We start from the raw sequence: 9,635 nt of genomic DNA, 5'->3' as shown, positions 1-9,635 counted from the left end.
ACTTTTATTCTTATACTGAAAGGGAAGATAAGAAATCGGGGTTAGGGGGGTCGATTTCTCAAACTGTAGAAAAACTTGTGGATTGAGAATCAAACTTTGGAGTGTGGTTTTAAACCACGACAAAACCCAAAACATGGCATGATTCTTTATTAAAAGGGGAGATTGTTGTTGTGAAGAAGATATGGGGAACAATTAGGAAGGAGGTAGAGAGTTGAGATGTTGAATCAGAGGGAGGAGTTGTGGTGTAGATCTGGAGAGAAAAAAATCGAGTCCGATGGAGGGGAATTAGGTTAGGAAAAAGAAAAAAAAAGTGTTAATTAACAAGAATAATTTAAGCACTTTAAAAAATAATTTAAATATATAAAAGAAAATATATATCAACCAGTCATCTTAACCTATTTTAGGTAAAATGATATGGTGCACTGATGGATCAGTGAAAACATCTTCACTGTAGACTAACCTTTTTGTGTTAGCAAAAATTTGGCAACACTCCGAAGAATATATCTCATCTTCTCACAATTGCAATCTTGTGACTCTTATTAACCCAATGTTTGCTCCCGTCTAGTGTAGCTTTTCACTTGTACTACCTCCTCTTTGGGAAGTGACATGACAATTGTATTGGTTACAAATTTGATTGTATCAAAACTCCTAAAAAATTTCTGAGTACCATAAAAATTCTCTTTTCTTTGTTTTTCTTCCTTCGGGTAATTTATGTAACTTTATGCATTTAATTCAACTTGGTAAGCTCTCATTTGTCCTAATCTCAAGTTTAATTTGGAAAACAATGAAATAAAATAGTTAAATGAAGATTTAATAAAATGGAGGATTGACCTAAAGGTGGGGTTGAGTTAGAATGCATGAAATCAAAAGTTCGAACTTAGTGTGTCCATTATACATACACAAAAAAGTTTTTCTAGTCTAGTTTGTGACTCACCCACGAGCCTACTAAGATTGGTCCTTAGATTAACGAGCTAGTTCACCTATCATTGTAATGCTGGTTTTTACATCACGTTTATTTTTAGTCGATATCAAATATTTAAAAAAGAATAAATTAAAATTAAAATAAGATATTGTAGGGAATAAAATGAAAAATAAATATATTAAGAGAACTAATATAAAATAGGCTAAATTGTATATTTGTTTTTGGAAGCTTCTGGGTCCATTGTGCTAAGAAAATGGTTCAGCAGCTGCACGTTTTCATCTTCCGTAAAATAGAAAAGGCCATCGTCTAGCTTCCAAATATATACGGTCACCACTTTCTTCAGCAAATTGGTCCAAAATTGCAACGGAATCATCCTTTTCTCCGGCTGTGCATTTCTTAGTTCTAAAAGAGAAGCCCGATTAGGGAAGAAGGGAAACATAAGTTGGGGAAGACGGGTTAGGGTTTCACATCTTGATGTGACTTGATCGGTCGAGTGGTCTCCGTTGGAGATGAGATTGTGCGTGTTTATGGATTGATCGATATTCAAGCTGGGGCAATGGTTGAATTTGCTAGCGGTGTGAAAGAAATAGCGTTGAATCTTGAGAATGAGAATTTCCGAATTGTTGTCTTTGGTAGTGATACCACTATAAAAGGTCGTTAGTCGTTTGCTCATTCTTGACATATCCGATCGGGTGTTCATAAACAGGAGTGATTTGAACATTTGCATGCCAGTACCAAAAACTGATGCCTTACCACTACTATACTCCATACGGTCAAATTCATGAGCTAACTTAATTAAATTTAAACGGGTTGATTTTCTTAAAAAAAAAAGAAAGTCAATCCAAACTAATCGTTTGTAAATTAATTGCGTTGGATTGGATTAATTGGTCAAAACATTTAATTTTGTTTATTTTTTTAAAAAACATAATATTTTTTATAAATTAAATTTTTTAGTAAACAAATCAAATACAATTGTTTCTTGTTAAATTTTTTATTAAAAAAAATTGTAATTTTATTGAATCTCACTTCATCCATTGACTTCTATCTATCTATTATGTGGGATGAGAAATTAAACATATCATATTTGAGTTAAAGAGTTTCAATAAACATAGTGAAGATGAGTTTCAAACATGTTTTCCATCAAAATCAATGGGACTATGAGACTTACTTGTAAATAGATTTGAAGTATTTTTAAAAGTCCATTTGAAGTGACTTTAATAAATAAAATCCTTACTACTTTGATCCTGAAGGTTAAGGATGTGTTGATGTTTACTCAATTCGGGTCGATAAATTTATGTAATCAATAGTAACTAACATTTGTTTTTTTTTGAAAAAAATTAAAAATATAATAATAATAATAATAATAATAATAATAATAATAATAATAATAATAATTTAATACAAATCAATGAATCAACGAGTTAGCAGGTTCAAATATTAAAACTTGTGACCTAATCTAAAAATCAATGGGTTTGATTGGTTTGGTTTAGGTTTGATGCAAACACAAAAATTATCTAACCCAAACTGTTTGGATTGGTTTGAGTCAATTCGGGTTCGCGGATGACCTGCTATGGCTTACACCCCTATTACCAAAAAAACTAATAAACAAACTAAAATACAAAAGAAATTATTTATAGGAGTATACTTACTCAATATAGTTCTTTCTTTCTTTAAGTCTTTTGTGTATATGTTAGGAAGTCCAGCATCTCCTGCCTTAGTTCTTGGGGTGCAACTTATATATCTCTTGGACAACTTCACTTAGTGCCAATTGGTTTTAAGTTGAAATCTAACATGGAATAGAGCCTATAACCCATCTTAGTTCTTGCCTATTCTAGTAGGCTCGCCTATATCGGTGACATCTGTGGAGGGGGGATGTTAGGAAGTCCCACACCGTCTGCCTCAGTTCTTGGGGTGTAGCTTATATATATGTTAGGAAACTTCACTTAGTGCCAATTGATTTTAAGTTGAAATCTAACAATATAGGCTTAACTATAGTTCTTTGTACTCTTGTAGTTAGTTAGCTAATTAACTAGAGTTAGTTGACCCTTGACAATTACATGGGTAATTGTCAATATAATAATCTGAGGTGTAACTGTTTTCTCATTGGGTTGAAACTTATAACTTTTCACCTCGAATTCTGTTGTCAATTTTCCCTCACTCTCTCTTTGAGTTTCATTTACGGTATCATAGAGCTTTGTTTTTGATCCTCGATTCTTCTCTCATGGCTTATACTTCCATTCCTCTGGCAATGCTCAAAGGTCATCGCCTCTTTCATCTTCTCACTGAATCTTACAACACTTGTGAATAGGTTCACCCTGAGTGAAGTTATGAAGAGATTCTCAACCTGTCAAATATTTACAATTAGACTAGAAGACCATTAGTAAAGAAAGCTTGAACAAAGCTAAGAGGTATGGTTGTTGAGAAGTAGAATGGTCGTGATAATAACCTACTTAATTAGTGATGTTACCTAGGTATCAATGGTTGGCCAATAAATTTTTTAAAGTCGAGCCTAAGCTAGAAACCCATTAGAGAGATGGACCTTATGGAAGCTAAGAAAAACAAATAGATGCCTTAAGCAAGCCTTGAAAACTAAAATCTCATAGGGAGAGATTATGGTAAGCATCTACCAAAGTAGAATTCACTTGAGAGCATAAATCCCAAGTCATCTTAAGTGTGGATTGAAAGCCCAAACTTTCCCCTGAGTAAGACCAAGAAGGACCCTAGAACCTCTTAAGGATAAACCTTGTCTAGAAATAGATGCAATCATAAGAAAGCAAAATACTAAAGTTGGAATCACACTTTAGGTATCCTTAGGAGTGATATTTTCCTAAACAAGGTTAAAGAGGAACCATATGACCCTTAGAATTACAAAAACCTTTAATAGGATGAAAGCAGGAGACCATTCTAACATTAAATATGATATAACTAGGTTTTCCTAAGTTTCTCTTGGGAATTGGGTGGAGGGGCAAATTTGCATAGTTTGGTCTTATTTATAGGAAAAAAATATTTTAAGGAGTTGAGAATTGTAACACTCTAAATTCTGAGTATTAAAAAAACTATGAGGACACCCTTTTAGAATTATGCAATTTGTATTATATTATATAATATTAATGTGTAAATGACCTATTTAATCCTTGAATTATATATTTTCTGACAATATAGTCCCTACATTTTTGAAATGATCAATTAGTTCACTAATGTATAAATATTGTGTCAAATCCATTAAACATACTGACAATTTGGTCTTTAAAATATGACACTTAATGTCATAGTGGACTTGTAACTATTCTACGTACTAACAAATTTGTCCACAACATACAAGGCTAATAATAAATGGTTGGACTAATTTTTTTGCAACATTTGCACATTTGTGGACTAAATGAGTCATTTGAAAATGTAGGGACTAATTGGTAGCGAATGCATAATTCAGATACTAAATAAGCTATTTATCCTAAATTAATTGATTAAAGATACCTTAGGTATTATTATTGTTAATACTATTATTGTTATTATATTCTTACTACAACTATTGTTGTTGTTGTTGTTATATTTGGTGCTTTAGGAGTGCTATATTGGGTTCTTATAATTAAAAACTTATAAAGTGTCTAACTCTAGTGTTGAGTTTTATGATAAAAAGTCTATAAAGACTACCTCATATCTTGAGTTATACTTGTCCATCTGAGGTGTCATTTGTGTTGTGGGAAAGCTTGCTAAAAAGTTACAATTGACTTCTATCTTGGAGAAAATAGACCCTAAATCATGAAAAACACTTTAAGTCCCACATTGATTACATGTAATCAATTACCAAACCTTGTAATCGATTACAAAACGTCATCTTTTATAAATAGACACATTTCAGAAGCTGTAGTCACGAAACGTTCGAGCTACGATGCCCCCCTTTCTCCCAAACTTCCAAACACCATATCTCACTCGTTTCTTCAGCAAATCGATTCCCACAACTTCCAATTTTCATCATTTTCGATTCTCTTTCATTCCAACCGATCAAAATCTTCAATAACTACACCAAATGGCAGAATCATCCAAGAAACATAAGGGTTCATCCACCTCCGCTGCGGCAACTAGAACACCATGTCCCGAAGTCACCGGAGCATCCCCAGCACCAATTCCACCCTCTTTGTCATCCTCTACACTGTTTTCATCTAATGAACAGTGTATCCAGTACTCCTCTCTCTTTTCCTCTCGTCAAATTCTTGATCCCAAATATCTTGACCTAGAATTCTTTGATGGGGAAACATTTGATTGCTATCAAGTGTTTCAAAACACTGGTTTGATTCCTTTTATCTCATTAAAATTACCATATTATCCTGAATTAGTCCAAGTCTTTGACTCGAATTTAAAAATTCAGGGTAATACATTAGTTTCTGAGGTGCATGGCATTTCCATGGTTATTGATGAATTTGTTTTCTTTTCATTGACACATCTACCCAGTCAAGGTGCACCTTTTGAGGGCACCATTGTTAATGACTGGAAGTTTGATTACTCCAGTCATGATGCCTGCCACATGGTTTGCATTGACCAGGCGGACATGACCGGTAGACTACTTGTTGGTTCATTGACATTTGATTGTCGCATCATGCACTACATCACAATTCGCATTTTGCTACCCAGATCATCAAACTTGGCTCAAGCCTTTGAGGAGGATTTAATATTGATGTGGGCTTTTCTCACTGGTCGTCCGATTGACTGTGCCCATTTGATCAGATACCGCATGCATAAGGCATTGCGGTCAAATGCACCTTTGCCTTATCCACAACTTGTCACTTTGTTTCTTCACCATTTTCAAATTCCCTTGGATAATGAGCCCTTTGTGCAAGTCAAACGTTCTTTTGCCATTGGTGTCGGTGTGGTAACCTCCTTCGGCTACCGTAAGGACATGGATGGGCAATGGTTGAAGAAGGATAGACAACCTCCGCAAGACGAACACACTCCTTCTCCTCCGCCTCAGAGAGATGACTCCTCTACCCTCATGCATGAAGTTCTCTCGGAGTTACGAGGCCTCTGCTCCTATGTTGGTGAGCGCTTTGATTCCTTGGATGGTCGTATCAATGCCATTGATGCTCGCTTTGCAGGGATGGACACACACATCATACAACTTGAGGACGACATGAGTTTCATTCGCCGTTGCTTTAATCCTCCTGCGGATTCATAGATTCCAGTTATTTAAGTTTTTGTTTCTGTTTTTTCGTACTTATTTTTTGGCCTTGTATTTTGGCTTTCATTAAGACTTCTGACTTTGGTTGTTTTGCTAAAATTACTTATGTTTGGATGGTTGAAAGATAGTTTTTTTTAGCACATTATGTTTGACTGATTCTGGTTGCTATATTAGTCTCCGTGCACTTTGGTTTTTTGATGCTGCCAAAGGGGGATTTGGTTGTATATATTCTATCTTGATTCCAGGAATTGAATTGTCATCATCAAAAAGCGAGAGATTATAAAAGCAAAGATATTTTGATTTTTTGATGATGCCAAAGGATCATGCGCTTCTCAAGTTTTATTCAAGACAAGAATCTAAGAAATTCAAGATATATGATCAAGATAATCTCTAGAGTCTCAGGAAGGAAATTCCAAGTTGAAACAACAAGAGGTTTGACCAAAGAATTTAAGTTAAAATGTTTTTACAAGAGATTTACTCTTTGGTAATCGATTACCAGAGGATGTAATCGATTACCAGTGGCCAAAATGCTTCCTAAAATACTCTTAAAATGTTTTTAAATGTTTTTGAAGACATGCAATCGATTACACAAGGCTTGTAATCGATTACCAGCAGTTAAAACTATTTATAACAGCTATTAGAAATTTGAATTCAAATTTTATACTATGTAATCGATTACACTTGAATGGTAATCGATTACCAGTAGTTATTGAACGTTTTAATTCAAATTTTAAAGCCTGTAATCGATTACACAAGTCTTGTAATTGATTACCAGAGGAGATTTTCATAAAATAATTTCCAAGAGTTACATCTGTTCAAATGGTTTTTGAATGACCATCAAAGATCCATATATATGTGACTTGGAACACGAATTTGCTTAGAGTTTTTTTGAACAAAAGGTCTTATCCTCTCAAAAGCAAAAATTGTTTTATCCTCTAAAACATTCCTTGGCCAAAATACTTGCAATTCAATAAGGAATTATTTGAGTGCTTCATTGTACAATCTATCTCTTTCAAGAGAGATTTCTTCTTCTCTTCTTCATACTTCTGAAAAGGGATTAAGAGACCGAGAGTCTCTTGTTGTAAAACAATCTGAACACAAAGGAAGGACTGCCCTGTGTGGTTTAGAACTTGTAAAGGGTTTTTACAAGATAGTGGAACTCTCAAGTGGGTTGCTTGGGGACTAGACGTAAGCACAAGGGTGTGGCCGAACCAGTATAAAACTGAGTTTGCACTTTCTCTTCCCTTAAACTCCTTTATTTATTGTTATTTATCTTTTGCATTAAGGAAGTTTTAGTTTGAATTGAATTTCAGTAATTCATAATAAGGGAACAATTGATATTATCATTAAAGAAGAACAAAATTTTAATTGGGGGGAATAGTCTGTAATATCTTAATTCAACCCCCCTTCTTAAGATATCTGAGGTCGCTTGTCTAACATTGTTGAGGATTTGTTTCTTTCAAGGTAAGAAGGAATGGGTTTTCTTTTCCTCTTCTCTTGTATCAGTGGTGAAGGGGGCATTGACAGATGATATGGTATTAGATTTATATTTATAGTTTATTGGATGGGTTGTGAATATCTTGAAACACTTAATTTCTATCACGATTTTGGTGAATTTGATTGTTGGATGTTCTTGATGTTTTGTCCTTTTGATATACATAAAATTGAATTTGATAAATGATTTTTGGACATGTTGATTTTATTGACAATGAATGTTAACTTCGAACGCAAAAATGAGTGAAAAAAATGATGAAATTAGACTTTGTGGTATTAATAAAAGATGTGGCATGAATATTAATTAACTAAGGGCTTTGGTTCTCACTAAAAAATAATTTCTAGGACTCAAGATATGATCACATTAGTGACCAAAGGCTAAGCTATCAGAATTAGATTAGCAATTTCATTTTCCCTTCAATTTTAGATATAATAAATGATTAAACTATATTTTGAGGTTAACATAGAAGTTGTAGATAATTGTTAGTTTTCCAAAAGGATAAGAGTTAACTTGATAGGATTAATACAAATCTAGATATCACATTTAGACTATACAAAGGTTCTAGACTCATAATATAAGAAAATGCAATAAGTATAAATCTATATCCTTGAGATTGAGATACTAAGTCCTACAAATAGAAATCTCATTTATTGCTTAGAATTATTGTGAAAAATTACATTGTAAGTTTTTGATTTAAAATCTTATATGTAATGTATATGATTTTAAAAATGAATTAAATAAATGAATTATTATCTAAGAAGAGTAGTTAGTTACACCAGAATGATCAAGAACAAAGAAAATATTCTCAATAAGTATTAGTAATAATTTACTCTCAATTTTAAAAAAATATTGTTATCTCTAAAAATATCTTAATAGCCATTTACCTATTATAATCTTCAATGAGCTCATTAGTAATTTAAAAAATTAGGAAACAATTCTATTCTAGAAATTATGTAATTTATAACTTACTTAAATTCAACTTGAAAACTAACATGAGAGTTACATAATATTTTTTCAAAACATTGCAATTTTTTCAAATACGTTACATGATATAGTAAATATTAAGTTAAATTTTCTGAAAAACCATTTATTTAAAAATTAAAGAAAAAAAATTAAAATATAAGAAATTAATTCAATTCAATTTTAAAGACTAACATGAGAATTTTCTTACGACCTATGCGGCATATAAATGTACACGTGGCCAACACATGGTTCTCAATTCTCACTTCTCAACCACACAGAAATGTCAATCTTCATGCAATCATTCCCTCTAATTTTAATTTGATTATAATATATTTCCATCCTTAATAAATATTTTAATTTTTAATTAAATTTTTAATAATTATTTCCTTATTAAATTATTAATAAAATAATAATTTTATTTTTGATCTTTTATTCTTTAAGCGAATTATGTTTTTAATTTTTAATAAATTTTGTTTATTTGTCATTAGTCCTTTTATTAAGGTTTCTAATAACAAAATTTAAGGAACTAATAAGAAATGAATGAAAAATTTAGGATCAATTTTTTTAATTTAATAAGAACTAAAAAACATCAAGAATAAAAAATATAATTATTGTTTTAACAAGACTCAACGTAATTTTTTTATTAAAGAATAAATATAAAATTTAATAATTTATTAAAGACTAAAAACACATTTTAGACTTTTAATTTTAATTAATGGTTTAAAATTATATTTTTTTACTTTTAGTTTTTATAATCTATGTTTGTTTTTATTCCATAAAACATTTTATATAATATTTTGGACATGAAAAAAGATGCCTAAAGCATTATTAGAACATAAAACAAAATAAATGTAATTTACTGGAACAAAAAAAAATATAGTTTTACAAGATGGAAAATAAAAAATATTAAATTTTAATTACTAAAAAAAGTATTTAAGCCATAATTAATTTATATTTATACTTCACGGATAAATAAATTGTTCCGAAATTGAGGCATCATATTCCATAAAATGTTAGGTTACGTGGCATCAAATCAAACCACTAACAATCTCATGATTTATTTGTTTAAGGAAAGCCATTAA

The sequence above is a fragment of the Glycine max genome, chromosome 8, assembly GCF_000004515.6.
Source record: "Glycine max cultivar Williams 82 chromosome 8, Glycine_max_v4.0, whole genome shotgun sequence".
Classification (NCBI taxonomy): domain Eukaryota; kingdom Viridiplantae; phylum Streptophyta; class Magnoliopsida; order Fabales; family Fabaceae; genus Glycine; species Glycine max.
This window is presented reverse-complemented; position numbering follows the sequence as displayed.